Below are 16341 nucleotides of genomic sequence, written 5' to 3'. Positions count from 1 at the left end.
CAGCCAGTCGGTTCTGCAGGCTGAGCTCTGCAAGACCTCTGAAGAAGGTGAGGGTTTTGGGGGCTGGGGCTGCATGCAGGCTGTGGGATGCAGATGTGAGGAGGGCCCCCTACCCCCTATTTGTTTCGGTTGTGATGCTGCAGGATGCTCTGGATGTGCCCTGGGGTTGCTCAGCACTGATGGTCAGGTCCTGCACACAGCACAGCTGCTCAGTGCTCAGCCTGTATGAGCTGCTGGAAGCAAGATAGAAAGCAGGTGTAAGAAACCTCTGGAAGGTTTTGTTGTTAATTACTGCGATTTCCTCTCCCTAACAAAGACTCAACAGCTGAATGGATCTTTTTAGTTATGTAAATGCATTTTCCATAAATACTTATTTTGTGGAAGAAACAAAAAATATCTATCTGTGGGGGCTGGTGTGTCTTGCTGCTGGTTGATGGAAGCCCACTTGTGCCCAGGCTGGTGGTGACACAGGTCAGCTGTGAGCAGGGCTGTCAGAGGATGACATTCCATAATCCTAACATCCCCAAATCCCAACATCCTGCACCTCGGGCACACTCTGCTCACTGCTATAGTGAGACCAAGATGTGATTTCTCAATTTAGCAAAATCAGAATCACATAGAAAGTACCTCACTGCTACTGATTTATTAGGAGAAAACTTTCCCTCTTACTGCAAATATGATGTTACATCTTCTCATGTATAGCAGATAACAGTCGATGGGGCTGGAAGGACTGGGCTGGAGCTGGTGGATTCCTGGTGGGTTCAGAAGGTGACACTACCTGCAATTGGCAATGTGCTCTTTGGGGAAACATAAGGGGTGTGCTGCCTTTATAAGACCTCTTAAAATCTTTGGAGAAAAGAAAGTAGTAAAGATTGTTTTTTTCCATATCTCTTGCTATTTGTCCAGAATAACCTTTATTGGATGAAGCCAATTATTTCTAGTAATATTTTTTCCTTTAATTCTTTTGCAGTTAAACTTCAGAACACTTCCTCCCAGTGTGTTCAAGCAGTGAAGGTTCAGCAAACTCTAGATATGTTTACCTGTGTGTATTCAGGACGATGACTTTCCCACTTCCAGTTTAGCCCCTCCTACAAACAACCTGATCCCACATTTCCTCGTCACTTTGCTCCCGTGGCTCAAAGGGCAGCTTTTACCCCTGGGGAGGGACCTGAGCTGCCAGCTAGTCTGCCATGGAAGAAAAATACCAAAACCTTCTCCTGAGGGTCCTTCAGCAATCAGTCTGGGTGACAGTGTTGGCTGTGAGTTGTGTGGGATCACACAGGTCCTGCTGTAATGCTGAGCATCAGCACTGCAGCAGCAACAAGGGTTTATTTCAGTGGAAGAAAGTTGGGCTTTCCAGGACACCAGATCCATAGTGCTTAGAGATCAGGACTAACATCTGAAATTCCAGGTAGAGCCAGGGTGCCTTTTTCATAAATAATATGATCACTGAGTCCTGAGTTTTTAGAGGACCCAGGGTTTTCGTTTTGATCTCCCCCTCTTTCCCTTAGGACGGATGCTGCCATACATGCATGATGACACAGAAAGCCTAGAGGATAGTCTTACTGCACAGCTGACAGATGGCAAGCGCACAGTCCAAGGGACGCTTTACATCTACATCATGCCAGTCAACGATGAAATCCCTCATCTTTCCAGGTTAGCTATCTAAGTGACATTCAGGGCATAAAGACTTAGGAAGAAAAAATGAAATACATGAAAGCAACCCATCTCCCCAGCAGCATCTCCAAGCCTGCTCCCAGTGCAGAGACTGTGCTTTCTTCTCATCTGTTTTCTCCAAAAACTGGCTGGTAGCAAGGCTACACATGCTGCCACATAGTGCAGGACTGCAAGGAGCCCCTCAGTACCACCCAGCAAAAGCTATCTGTGCACAAATAGCTGTTTTGCTATCTCTGGGTGTAGGATTGCTTGTCTGGTTGTCTTCAGTGAGGCCAGGGCTGCTCTTTATTTTACACTCTAGGACCTTCTCCTGTTTCCTTCTGTATTCTTTCTCCATTTCCCGTAATCTACTTTTAGCAGTGAATCATGTTGGAAAGAATATGTTGTGCTTTTTTTTTTTTTTAATATTTAAGGTCCAAAGTCCATTGAAAGCAGTGTTAATGCTCACATTCCTTCCAAGAGAGCCAGAGCTCTTGGCCTGGGGTCCTGCTGTGAGGCCAGGATGTGGGAGATGTGATTTCACTCATTTCATGGCTGTAACACTCATTTTGGCCTAATTAAGGTCTCTCCTCTTAAGAATTCACAAGTTAAAAAAATAAAATAAAAGCTGGTGGAGCTTCTGAGTCTCCTCAGTAATGTCAGACACGGCCTAAAAAACAAAAACAAACAAACAAAAAAAAACCCACAATACTTAAAATATTGATTTTGCTGCTTGCCCTTTGTAGACTCTTTAAAAGATTTCCACAAGCCATAGGGGGAAAAGCATCAGTGAGACCAGTACTTCAGTGCCCTCTCTGCATGGTGATGGTAGCAGTGTCTCCTCGACACCCAGAAATACTTTGCAGAGCTAAAAATAAGTTCTCATCCCACAAAAACTTTGGGGATTTGAAAAATTAAACTTTTGTCTCAAAGAGAAAGCAAACTTCTCAAACTTGTGTGAAATACAAAAATATTCCACTCAGATCAATGTTAAATTTAGACCCAATTAGCTGCAATGTCGCGTTTATATTTTTAATGGTTGTTGGTTGTTGCTGTGGCTATTATTATTCTTTTTATTGTGTACTTTTTTGAAATGAAAGCCATCTTTACTCCCCACATGAATTTCTTCCTTCTAGAAACTGGCAGAAGTACTGTGATAAATTCAAACTCTTTGTGTTATTTTTCTCTATTTTTTTCCTCTTTTGAAACAGAAAATGTCTCCAGATCTGACTCTAGCAGGGTCTGAATCTCCATAGAGCGCAGGAAAGCTGTTTGGTCACAAAAGACCTGGTGGACTCCAGTTGTGAAGGTTGATGCAAGCTTTCATTTTGAGGCATAAATCAGTGCATGCGTGCAGTAAGACATCTGCCTGGATTGCTGGGGCCCTTTGCTAGGCTCCCTGCTGCAGGGGAAAGCAGAAAACTCAGCACAGGTTGGCTCCGTCTAGAGCTCTTGGTGCAGGGGCATCAAAGCTCACCCCTTTGAAAGGGCTTTGGCTTCATTCCCAGAGTGCTACGTGTGCATTGTGAAAAATTTCATAGAAGCAGTAAACAAGGAGAAGCTGCAAAATGGGCACGTGTCCCTGCTCCTAGCAGCGTTTCCATAGGGCTTCCAGCCCCTCTGGGCTTGAGGAAACACTGCCAGCCTCCTCCTGCCCTCCTAGCAAGAGTTGTGCCCACAGCTATATTTTTTTTACCCTTCTCAGCCTGCTCCCTTTGTTGTTGTTTTCCTTGCCTATCGTATCTTTCTTTACTTTCCCCCATTTCTTGCAGTTTCCCTACCTCAAATGGCTTTAGTTGTAGGGTCGCTCCATCCTACTGGAGCAACCCCACGGAGACACCGCTTGTTTCACCTTACGTAATTTCCATGTTATTTTTTTTGAGGTGCTGGCACAGACCACGTAGAGAGGTTGTAGATGCCCCATCCCTGGAGGTTTTTAGGGCCCTGGGCACCTGACCTACTGCCTGATCTAGTGCTTGGCAACCCAGCCCACAGCAGGAGGGATGGAACTGAATGATCCCTTTGAGGTCCCTTCTAACCCAAGCCATACCATGATTTTCTAATCCATCAGAGGCAAGCTTCATCTCTCAAATGCTGTTCATGCCTTTCTTAGTTCACGGAACAAATGAAGCCCTTTTGTTGAGAGGCTGAAAGGTGCTACTTTCACCAGTTCCCTCTTGGCCATGTTGCAGGGAATGTGTTCTTCTGCACCGAGCTGTAAAGCCAAAGGACTTCATAAGAGAAAATTCCCATGCTTGCAAGAGGCAAATTTTTCTGTTCCAGTCCCACAGTAGCATATTTGTTGAAATGTTTTTTAAAAATTCTGTCTGCTTGATGCTAAGATGAGCCTGTTCATGCTTAATAAATTGGAGAAGTTGCTCAGAAATGCTTCATCCATATGAAAGCACGAGCCCTGTATGGCTGCCAAGAGAAGTGAGACCCATGGTGTCATGCTGAGCAGGCGATGGTCACACAAACTACAGAACCTTAGGTACAGATCCCTCACTTCCACAGTTTTCTCTGAGATGTGAAAATGTAGCAGGGAAAATACTGAACAGCATTTGGTTTTTCCAGCCAGATCTGCCTCTTTTGGACACGTTCATGGGCCAAGCACCAAGCAGTGTAAAAGAGACCAAAATAACATCTTTAAATAATCATTCCTGCAGCACATGCATGTATTTTAATTATCCTTACTCAGCATTGTTATCACTATTCTCAGTGAATTCTGTGCAGCTGCTAACTGGGAAGTGACTGCCACTGTTTTGTTTTGTTTTGTTTTTCACCAGTGTCTCCATTCCTTGTTTTGGTTTGTTTCAACTTCTTGGAAGCTGAAGCTGCTGTGCAAAGCTTATTTCCGGGTCAGAGAAAACATCCTCCTGCATTCAGGTAGGTCCCTTGCAGGATGTCCTTCAGAAGTGCCCATGCCCCATGAGCATGCCTGCCCCAGCTCCATGCCTGCCCCAGCTGGAGCTCACCCAGCTCACCCACAAGTCATCAGAGTGAGGTGGATGCCATACAGCGTCCCTCAGCACACGCAGGGAAAGCTCAACCCCTCAAACTCACTCCTACAGCTGCTTCTTGCCGTATCTCCTTCCACCACCCTTCTCTGCAGTGACACCTTTCAGCTGACTTTTATGTCGGTTCGCTAAGCCACTGTGCTGTCTTCTTCCTTTTATAATTAAGCAACTTGAGAAATCCTCAGTGGACAATAAATTCTGAGGAGGCTTACATAAAACAGAATGTAAAGTGGAGAGCCCTGCCATCAGAAGCCAGTAAAAGTCAGCCTCTTTGTGCGACACCTCCCCAAATGGCATTATGTCATTGCATAATATTAGTAAGAACCAGTACGATTATGATTTTTTGTTCAGAGTTATAAAAAGTAATGAGTCTCACATAATCTACTGAAGTGAAGGGGAAGGGGGGAGCACCAGAGGGGAGGGAAGTGATTGTAAAAGTGAACTTCCATTTTTCTGGCATCCTGAGTGCATTAGGAAACTAGCTTGTAACACCCAAATAGACTTTAATGTGCTCTGTCGTGTGGATTTCATTTGTTTTGTTTTGCTTTTTTTTTTTGCTGGGATCACACACAGAACCTTTCAGGAGTCAGGTGGTCTCTCCTGACAAAGTTTTGTTTCGGTAAATACAGCACAATGATCAGAAAGTGGAAAATGCTGTCGGCTGCTGGGGACAGTTTCATTCCTCCTGGGCTGCCATACAGTGCTACAAGTGTTTGGGAGGCTGCTGGTCCTTCACAAACCTTCAAGGGTGACGCTGTAAGGGCAGTGAAGCACTGGTTGGCCCAAGAGGTGATGGGTGCCCCATCCTTGCAGACACCCATGGTCAGGTTGGACGGGGGTCTGAGCATCCAGTGGAGCTGTGGGTGTCCCTGTTCATTGTAGGAGAGTGGGATCAGGTGGTCTTTAAAGGTCCCTTCCAACTCAAACAGTTCTGTGGTGAAGTGGAATGCACAGCCAAGAAACCCTTGGAGTCCTTCATGTTGGATGAGGAAGGAAGCGATGCTCTGAGGGAGGCTTTGTGGTGCGGACCTGAAAACCCAGATTGTATGGGTTAAATGTGAAAGGTTCTAAGATCACACTGTGCTTGGTAAACACCAGTGCTGTGTCTCACTCTGGGCCAAGGCAAAGAGATTTTAGCAGTGATTTTCTGCACCCAAATGAGAGGACGGCTTCTTTTCACATACCATGGTGGCTCACTAATGCATGCATGAACTAGCTGTCCTTTCTGTCAAAAAGCTTCATTAGTATTCTTTTTCATTCTCTGCTGGCTGAAAGAGAGATTATATTAAGAGTTTTTTGGCTATCTCTTGGCCCAATTTTCTGTGTTTTTAAATACGTGCTTTTTATATGACCAAAAATTGATCAAGAGTCCCTGCGTAGCAGCAGCCACTGTGACTGGTGGTTGGTGTCTCTGCTTTGATCACCTTGTGTGCTCTGGGATGTTCATAGCAAGTAAATGGCACAGTGAGTGCTGGGGTGCAAATGGATCAGTATTAATGTGGGAGAGGGCAGATCCAAAAAGCAGCAGTGAGGGTGGCAGCCCTTAGAAGGTGCTTCACTGGTGGGGTTCTGCTGGTTCTGGGTTGAAAAAGATGCAGTTGTAGTGTATTGTTTTATCCACCTCTTCTCCTCCATGCTGTAGGGACAGCACCAAGCTCTGTCCTTGGAGCACTGCAGTCCTACACACCCTGTGTACTTCTCCCTTTCTACGGGCTTCCATGAGATCCCCACTGTTCTCTGCGAGCTGAGAACTCCTGGATTCACCCAGAGCAGCAGAATGGTGTGTTGAGGCCACAAGGCCACAAGATGGGTGTCACCAGCACCTGTGAGAATGCCATCAAGGGCTGCCCAGCCTTCAGGAGCCTTCCCTGGGCCACAGGCTCCATATCACGCAGGACCTTATAGCACGCACTTGGCCTCTCCCCAGCTTTCTGGAGCAAGCCGGTGCTGCACACTTGCTCTCCACATGTGCCGCAGGTTTGGCGCATCCCGAAGCATCGTACGTGCAGCTCCAAACGCACCCGCTGCAGACAGCTGGGGAGCCCCGCCAGCCAGATGGTGGAGAGGCTCCCTGCACCTGAATCCTGAAAACCATTTGTTCTGCAAAAAATAATAATAAGGCTGAGGGGGGATTTTTGGTGTTGATGCCTATGCCTTCTTGCAGCGGTGAAGGGTTCGCCGAGGGGCTGGTCCATGCTGTGTCCCTTTGCCTGTCGTTGCTGTGTCACCTGGGGTGTGAGGCTGCTGCTCATGGTGTCTAGACGGGTGATTACTGAAAATTAATTAAACTGAAGGAAATTAGGCTGGAAGGGGAGTAGGCTCCTGGGAGGGGAAAATGGAAGGGAAAATAGGATCCTGGTGTTAACCCTTTCCAGCTATTGAAATGCTCTCAGGTCAACTTGGCTGCATGCAGGCAGTGCTTTGCTGTGGTTTCAGGAGCTCCTTATGCAAACCCTCAGCCTAGGCGTGCCGAGAGTGGCTGAAACCAGCAGCTCTCCCTTTGCCCGTGCCTATATTGATGGCCAGGCCTGAAATAACTCACAGTTCAGCAGTAGCTTTGAAACAAGATGTTCTGCTTGTGGGCAAGGTCAGAGGAGAGGAAATGCTGGGATGTAATCCAGTAATAAATCAAAGCTTTATGGGGACAGAAGGCTTTGACAGTGTTTCATCCTGGAATACGCTGCAGTCAAGAAAATATGGACAAGCCTCCTCTTGCTTTTGTACAGCCTCTTACCTGCTCTTCTCTCTCTTAAAGCCTCTCTTATATAGCCTTTCAGCATGGTATCCGAGTGCTTTGTGCCTTCCCCTTGGCACTAAGCCACCGTCTGGCTAGCAAGCAAGTACAAACTGTAACACCTGGGTGTCAGCTATGAACATTAGGGTGTGCTACAATGGACCCATCTGTAGTACTTGGCACATGCCGAAGATTTTTATATGTGGTTGGCTGAAAAGCAGGATCAGAGAGAGAGAGGAGGGGAGAGCAGGAGAAGAGGGCTCCACTGGGCATGCAGAGAACATCTTTTTGGCAAAGGTGCCAGCAGGTTTCCATGGGCTTGTCTGCTTTCTCACTCAGCTCATGCATTCAATAAAAATATCCAGGTTGCTTCTAAGAAAAGCAGGAGTAGATTTCCCCAAAGACAGGCTTAAAAGCTTCATCCTTTGTCTCAGGAGAACAAATCTGATGCTATAACTGGATTGAATAAGAATAGATTTAATGGTAATAGATACAGTAAAAATTGATTTAATACCAACTAGTTCTGCTGCTCCTCCACATGCAGCAGGCCTTGCGGAGAGGTCCCCATACCTTTGGGCTCAGAGGAGGGACCAGCAGTTCTGGCTGGCTTTGAGGCTCAGGCAGTGTTGCATCCCCAAATATAGGGGATGCCCTCATCCAGGAGGGCATGGACAAGGGCTGCTGTGATATTTCCACACTGATACCTTTAGCCCAAAGATTTGTGATGGTTTCCAGCTTTTTTAACGTGGTGGGTAGAAAAAACAAACCCCCACCTGCCAATGTCTGTGTATATGGGAGAAACACCAGCAAAGGTAGGGAAGGAGCTTCCAGCGGGGAAAGGAGTGGCGGCTTATTGATTCAGGCTCACTTAAGTGAGTGCTGCAGTGCTCTGGAAGGAGAGGAAACGTTGTTTTTCCCCCTGTATGTGCCACTGACGTGTTTTAAAATGCATGGGCAAAGTTTGTAGTTTATTTCCTCCAAAGGGGCCAAGTCCTCCTGGCATTCTTATGAACAAGCTCATTAGAATAAAATCCATTATGCGCATAACTAATGACACAAATTTACAAATCTGTTGACAATTATGACCACATCCCTCATGCATTTGCTTGCAGCTCGCTGGAGTGACCAGGAGAAGGAGTTCAATCCAGAAGTTTTACAGCTCACGAGCTCCGAGTGCAGTGATGTGAGATTATTTCCCAACTGGATTACAAAGCTGTCATTAGTCAGGGCAGCGCGGGAGGACCAGGGCACGAGACCGTAAACTGTCCTCGGGAGACCTGAAATCATTCTGAAGGCAGGGCGAGATATTCCTGGCTGCAGAGACCATTATTATTATTTTTTTTTCCTTTAGCTGGGGGGGAAAACACAGGCGGGTGCACACAAACGACGTCTGTTCCAAGCAGCGCCTCGCGTCCTCTGGAAATGAATAGAAATCAAATTGAGACACTGGTGTCCTCAGAGTGTTAAATATTTCCAAGTTCTTGCCAGGCGGGTGTAATTTATTGAATGTAGGTTTTGTGAAATAGTGCTGCTGTCAGGGTGAGATTGGCACCAGAGAAATGAAGGCAGCTAATTCTCAGGGGGTCCTCCCTGGCAAAAACCCTCTATTGAGTCCTCATGCTACTTGTGCTCATAACTGCCGAAAAACCAGGAGTGCCATCTGCAAACTGTGATTCATAAACACTCTGTCAGTCTGCCATGTACCCTGACATCATAAAATAACAAGAAGCAGCATTGTAATAAAGAGAGGAGGTTTGCAGTCGACCAATTAAATGCATCTAATTTATTTCTGTTACAGCTGAGGCTTTATTTATTAGTAAACAGCTGCATTTGTTACACTTTTTTTTTTTAATTTTTTTTTTCCTTCCTTTTTACTTAGGAGCGTGCCAACTGGCACTTTTGATAATCCATTAATCCTAAATAATCATCTGGGTACTTCATGGTTGGTAAGGGAAAAAAAAAAAAAAATATAGCGAGAAGGTTATTAAAAGTTAAAACGTCACCTTGCGAGGAGGCTGCCGAGAGCTCCTCTGCTTTGCAGCTCAGTGGGAGTCCGGGCGAGCTCCGCTTCGCAGGCAGAGCCGTGCACCCCACTTCCACCAGCATGGATGTGGCCATCCATCCCGAGCAAGGCCTGGCCCTGCTGGATGGGGTTGGTGTTTGGGGCAGCCCTAAAGCAGCGGTAGGAGAGGAGCGCTTTGCGTGTTTGGTTTCCTTGCCTCCGACTTTCTCGGCGCTAACTTGATCCTCAGCAAAGCTAAAAATCTGCTAATTGGTTGTCAAAGTCTAATTAGCTGATATTACAAAAAAAAGAGAGAGAGATAAGTTTGCCTTTTATAATTGGAGCTGAAACCCCCCACTTCCCCTCCCCTCAGACCCCCTGGTGTGTGTTAATTGAGCTCCAGGACTTTTCGGTGTATTTTAATGCTCTCTCCTTTTCAGTGCCCTGGAAAGCTTTGCAGTTAATGAGACAATAATATGTACAATCAAGGAAAAATGTAGTAAAAACTAGGCAGAGCCTCATGGAATCGGGACGGTGTGAGCGTGTGCAGATGCATGGAGGGAGGGAGCAGCCCCCACCTCCCCAGGCAGCACCAGGCACCAGAACTGCCCCGTTGTTTGCTCTCTGCCTCCCTAGGCATCTCCTTCCCCCCCTTAAGGAGGAATACTTTTTCCTGTAGAGCCATATTTTAGCACTGAAGGGAAGAAGGCTGTACTCAGTGCAGGAATTGAGCAAACACGCTCCACCTGTGTATCTCCTGGGCTACATGAGCCATTGCTCTCTTCTATATTTGTTTGTGCGCGTACGGATCTAAATATACAGCATCCCCTCATAGCCAGAAAATGAGCCCATCTCAATGTCTGTATGACTGATCCCCCCTGTTCCACCCGTCCCATAGCACCCCAGTGCCACCAGTGTTGAGCTGATCAACGGGGGAGCACCCACCCCGCAGCCCTCCTTGCTGCATGTTGGGAGCTCGGTTATAAGCCCATCTCTTGCTGTGTATTAAAAAAGGCAGTGTTCAAAAGAAGTGAGCACAGGTGGGTGCTCTATATATGGGTGCTCTTTTCAATATGTATAATAGCATTGCGTTTACTTACTCAGTCATGTTTTCCTCTTTCTCCTCCTCCTATCTTCCTCCTCCACACCTGCTTTCCACCAGTCCCCTCTGCCCCGCTTGTCATCCTATCCTCTCTGCCGCTTTTACTGCAAACCCACTAATGTTATATTTCAAGTCAGGTTCTCAAGCCCACGACATGCAAGGAAGCAAATCCAAAGCCTGAGTGGCTCCAGGAGCCTGTGGGGGATGCTGGGGTACTTGAGGCGCAGCTGGGTGCAGGGCTCACCCATCGCCACAGTAGGAAGCCTGGTTTTCCTTTAAATCAGAGAGAGTTTTTTTCTAGCATCAAAAAAAAAATGAACATATTAAGGCCAATCGTTGCTGCTAGATGAGCAGCTTCAGATCTACGTGTCCTATTGTTGTGTGTCGCAGCCCCTTAGCGGAACGTATCCTCACTATTTTGAGTATCTGGCTGAGGAAAGGAAACAAATAGAAAACAGAATTATAGAATCATAGAATATCCTGAGTTGGAAGGAACATCAAGTCCAACTCCTGGCTCTGCACAGGACCCCCAAAAAATCAGGATGTATGTCAGAGTGTTGGAGGTGTAATCGAGAAGTCTTCTCCATGTCATGAGTTGTGGGGTAGACTCCCATCATTGCACCTCTCTGGAGCACATCGGATGGGGCAGCAAAGGTAAAACCTCCCAGTTTTATAAAGTTCTTGGAGTGTTTAGACTTGGTGGGTGCCTGGTCATGGGCATCAGTCATGGGGCAATGCAGCAGTGTGACAGGTAGGAGTAGAAAGTCTTTCTACAAGGGACAGCCTGGGTGAATGTCATTGTCCCCTGCCAGGACTCTGAAAACTGTATCAAAATATTCCCAAGCTTGGAACTTGGCCCTTTTCCACATGGGCAAAAATGATCTTGGGTTAATTGCATTTGCATATTTCTGTTTCTTCCTTACTTTATCTTGTTTGTTTGGATTTTCTATAAAAAAGTGAACACAAAGCACTGTTTCTGCTTATCTTCAGCGTGGACTTCTGCAACCCCTGAGCAAAACGTGCTGCGGGTTGATGTCCTGCATCCCTGGCTGCTTCTGATGCTGTTGTCCCATCCTTCCCTTTCTAAGTTCTCTCTTCTGCTTTCCTCCTTGGAAATGAAAATGATCTTGCAAGACCCTGTTCTTTGAGATCCCATACAAATTTATACTCCTTCACAGATGCAACCAACATGTCAGAACCCCCAACTTTTCCAACACAGCATAAATTACTTTTCCAGTGCCATAACTTCTCCGAACTGGTGAGTTTTGCTGATGCTTATTGCGCTGGTGAAGGAGTTGACAATTTTTCATTTGGATGATTTTCCTCAAGCACAATTAACATTTTTTTTCTGTATGAGGGCAAGCTGGCTAATATATTATGAATTACTATCATGTCCTTAGAATAATTTCCTCTGCTATTTGTCACTTCTTGAATGTATCAGGCCTCATTCATGGGTTTCATTTGCCACGTTAGCTGCATAGGAGAATTGGTATTAAGGGGGTTAATATCAAAGGTTAACTATCAAACAGGGTTGAAAAGCAGCTAAATTAGTGCAGATTTTACTGGAGAAGTAAACTTTAAAAACCCCAAACTCTGACAAGCACAGTTCTCAGATGTTACTTGTAACCTTCTGCATTTAACGGGAACCTGTTGTTTCTGAAAGCCAGTTGGCAATGCAACAAGAAGGCAAAAAACAGAAAAAGGCTCCTGTGGAGCCCATGCTACAAGTGCGATTGTTGTGACTTGTTTGTTGTTGCAGGTTGGCCAACAGCAGCAGGAGCTGGTTGATGTCATTCTCCTGCTTTTGCAGCATCCTCAGATAAAACGTTTGTCCATGCCTCTGCCTTTGGCTGTTGTGCTGCAGTGGAAGCTGAGGTCTCCTGAGCCCAGGCTGTAGTTTGGGTGACCCAAACAGTTTTCTTGCACCTCATGACTAGCTGTTTTGCTGCCACTCCAATTCAGATGTTTTTAAAACCAAAGAGAGTTATAATAGAAAAGGATGAAGAAGGATGAGGTAAATCATCTCTACTCCTCTTCAGAGAAGACCAGTTGATCAATTTTCTAGCAGCTTTAATTTTCTGTGCCTACTGCTTTATAAAAGGGAAAATTGCACTGGTCCTTGGGCGATGTGGTGGAGCTCTTCATAAATAAATCTAATGGAGCCAGAACCTCTGTTGCTGAGGTTACAGCATCACTATCGGCTTAAAACACAGTGCCCGTGCTTAATGCTTAGTTCATTAACGCATTCTGTCCATTGGCTCATTTGGATCTATTAACATAATTGTTCTTTCTAAACAACTGGGTCATTCTCTCTCCCCGAACAGAAAATCAAAGCTGGCTTCAATATTTTGGAGAAATCACGCAGCCAGATAAATACATGTATTCCTCTATAAGCTCACTCAGCCTGGGATTAGATAAAACTGTGATTTTGCTTTCTGAGACTCACAATGGGGCATATTAGAAAACAAATGTTAGAGCTCTGTTTAAAATGTCTCTAAAATGTAAAATGAAAATATTTTCCTCAAGTATTTTGGTGAAATTCTTTCTTTATTGCTCCTCGCCATGCTTTTGCTCCCTCCTCTTCTTCTTCCCTGAGGCAGAAGGCTGATGTCTGGGATGCAAAAAGGAATATTTCCCTTTTTCATTTCTCTCCCATTGGTTTCCCTTTTATTCTTTTTTTTTTTATTTTTTTTTTTTAGGTGACATTGTTCTACTCGCCAAACCTGTAACTTTAACAGAGGGTGACAGGGTGACCTTGACGACAGATGTTCCTGTGGCAACAGATGGCACTAGCAAACCCGAGAAGCTGCTGTACGCCGTCTCCGTGCCACCTGTGCATGGTCAGATTGAGCACATCAATTATCCCGGCGTGCCCATTCCCAGACACAGCCGGTTGGATGTGGTGGCCCAGAAGGTCCCCTCTATTCATGACAATAGCCACGAGGCTGGGAAGGAGCCACTCAGGTGAGCAGACCTCCCCTTGGCACACTGGTGTGCTCGAAAGCCCTCCTCAAGCAAAAGGGTTAAGCTTGCATTTCCCGTGCAATATTTAATGTCCAGTTGTGTAAGAGACCGCTGCAAACAGGAACACGACGTAATTTCATCATTACAGTAATTACATACTTTATTAACTGCAATAGTGAAGTTATACGGCCAAAGGCAATGGGAGTCTTGTAAGCTTAGTGTTGGGGTGTATCCAGGTAGGCTTTTGTGATCGAATAGCAAGTGGAATCAAATGGTGTAGGTTCGTATAAAGAGTTCACTGCGTTCCTCAAGGTTGCCGGCGGTGGAAAAGGAAAAAGCAAAAATTCCCCATCTGCAACTGTGGTTGGTTTTTGGGCAGTTCTTTGTCCTGAAGGGAAAAAAAATAATAATCGTAACATTGTCTGAAATGATCAGGAGAACTTAATCCAGATGGTGGTGTCATTTCTAAGAAAAAGCATATGTTGGCCATTATGATACTTAAATATAATGGTTTTACATTCCTCTAGTGGGCACAAAAGGCACACAACAGAGTTGGCGGGGTTTTTTAATCTTCTGAATGGTGGCGGTGGTGGTGGAGTGGTGGGAGATTTTATCTTCCAAATTGTGCATTTCCCAGAAGATATGGCAAATTCAATTGACGAGAGCCTGCTGTAAAAGCCGTGCTCCCGTGGAATGTAAATTTGTACATTACCCCGAAACAGTGACAAGGCTTCATTTAATGCCCCCTTTGGATCATTACCATTTTATATATATTCTCCTGGCTTTGTGTCTGCTTCTTTCTCTTTTCTTTTCTTTCTTTCTTTATTTATTTATTTTGCTTTAGCCTGTTTTGTTTTTTTTTCCGATTTGTTTAAAAGTTATTTACACTCCCTTTGCAGCAAAGTGGGCACTATAACTAATTTTATTCTCACCATGATTAACTATGAATAATTTCCTAAGAAATGAGTCAAATTAACAAGGGGAAGAAGGAATCAATAAATCATGAAAGCAGCCGATTTCTAAGTGGGGTTAAAACCACCATTACATAAATCACAGCCTCTAAATGATGACCTGCTTGGATACAGGGGGAAAAAAAAAGTCCATTTAAATTGCGATGAAAGGAAAAATTGAAAAGAGTGAGCCAGTATCTGTGCCCCCCACCACCCTCTCCCCCCACATACCATACAAAGAGGGGGGCAGAGGAGAGGGAAGGACCCCAGGAAAGGCAGAGAAGAGATGTGGTTTCCTCGCACTGGTCCAGCTGTGCAGGGGCCGCAGGGCAGCTGCTGCAGCCAAGCAGAGGGCAGGAAAGCTCTGCTTTTCGGACACGGAGACATAAATGTTGTTTAATGGCACCTTCTGCCTCTGCGCGGGAGCAGAGGGAAACTGGGGCTGACCCAGCATCACTCAAAAGGTCTGAAATGTTTTCATCCTGCTTTTATTTTTGTACTTTCCACTGGTTTTCATTGAGTTAGCCTCAATTTGAAGCCACGGAAAGAACCGCAGAATCAGGTCCACTGCGCTCCTTGGCTAGTTTACATTACACCCTTCTAATTGTGCATTAAGGATCACAACTTGCCTGGCAGGATGGTGAGTGCTGCAATGCTACCTGGGGCTAGATTTTCATCTTTCTTGCTCTCTGAGACTCTAAATTTTATATAAACCATGCCATTGCTTTTGCAGAAGAATTGCCTATCCATCTTTACACCGGGAGGTAAAGATCTCTCTAAATTGTGAATGTTGGGCAGACATTTTCTTCAAGTTTTCTGCAGAAAAGAATGAGTCAAAATGCATATACTTATTAAAAAAAAAAAGAAAGAAAGAAAAAGGCAAGAGAAAAGCAGTTTTGCTTGTAAGTTTCCATTTGCAATTCTTTTTTATGATCTTTTCTCCTCCCTGAACACATGTATGAAATGGAACCAATTCGTTGCTTGCTGGGAAGGGGTTACTTTTTGTGTTGTGTTATGGGCCAAAGATTGGCAGCTGGTTTAAATCAGTATATCTACATTTGCTGAAAGGATGCTGCAGCCGTTTTAACTGGCTCTTCGGCTTATAAAGTTAGTTCATAAAGTTGCTGAGAAGTTCTCTTTCCTAATGATCTCTGTGGTCACAGGGGCTCATCTCTCCTTTTGGGGGACCACTGAGTATTCTGCAACTGGAGGTGATGGGGAGCTCTTTGTCGTCCCTTTCTTTTGCCCATCTTGCTTTGGGAAAGATTTGATGCTTTTTTATTATTATTGTTGTTATTATTATTATTATTATTATTATTTTGCTGAAATTATTCATAGTATCAGAGGGTAACAAAGCCAGCAGTTGCTCCCTGGTCACAACACACCCAGTGGTTGGCCAGAGCAGTGCTTCAGGGCATCCTTTGATGATGAACATGAAGAAATGAAGTATCATGCCTTCTACTCTTCCTCCATGCCAATCTTGAAGCAGGGGACAGTCATGAGCACAGGGCAGATAAGGATCAAGGTGAAGGCCCAAGGATGCTGTGACAATGGGCAGAGTGGGAGTTTGGAAGCCAGAGCCCAACAGAGCCTCCAGCAGTTACCGTCGGCACAGCACAGTGCTCAGTATAGCTCCCTTCTCTCTGTGTTTCTTTCCAAAAAGTCTGCTTACAGTCAGGTACAGGACCATTGAACCCAAGCCATCAGTGGCCAATTTGGCGCTTATGACCATCTTGGCCACTTTCTGTAAGCAAGAGAGCCACTTGGGCAAGCAATGGCATAGGAGGAAGCTGAAGGAGAGAGACCCAATGCTTGTCTCTGTAGCAGGGATTTAATGCAGGTCCTTCAGGTCTGCAGGGCAGGGCTGGGGCTGGGGGAGAGAGGGCTTGTCTGTTAGGCATGAAGGAGTTAAAGCA

At 45.4% G+C, this 16341-nt stretch overlaps 1 long non-coding RNA gene across 1 annotated transcript; it reads left to right on the top strand.

Moving 5' to 3' along the window:
• The first annotated feature begins 16 nt into the window (after window positions 1-16).
• LOC104912426 lies at window positions 17-4974 on the top strand. The gene is made up of 4 exons (XR_004160841.1): window positions 17-1411; window positions 1512-1656; window positions 2868-2965; window positions 4443-4974. It is a non-coding gene; the product is annotated as an uncharacterized LOC104912426 (long non-coding RNA).
• The last annotated feature ends 11367 nt before the right edge of the window (window positions 4975-16341 follow it).

The sequence above is a fragment of the Meleagris gallopavo genome, chromosome 10, assembly GCF_000146605.3.
Source record: "Meleagris gallopavo isolate NT-WF06-2002-E0010 breed Aviagen turkey brand Nicholas breeding stock chromosome 10, Turkey_5.1, whole genome shotgun sequence".
NCBI lineage: Eukaryota > Metazoa > Chordata > Aves > Galliformes > Phasianidae > Meleagris > Meleagris gallopavo.
The sequence above is the reverse complement of the archived record's forward strand: the minus strand, read 5'-3'. Positions and strand labels throughout refer to the sequence as shown.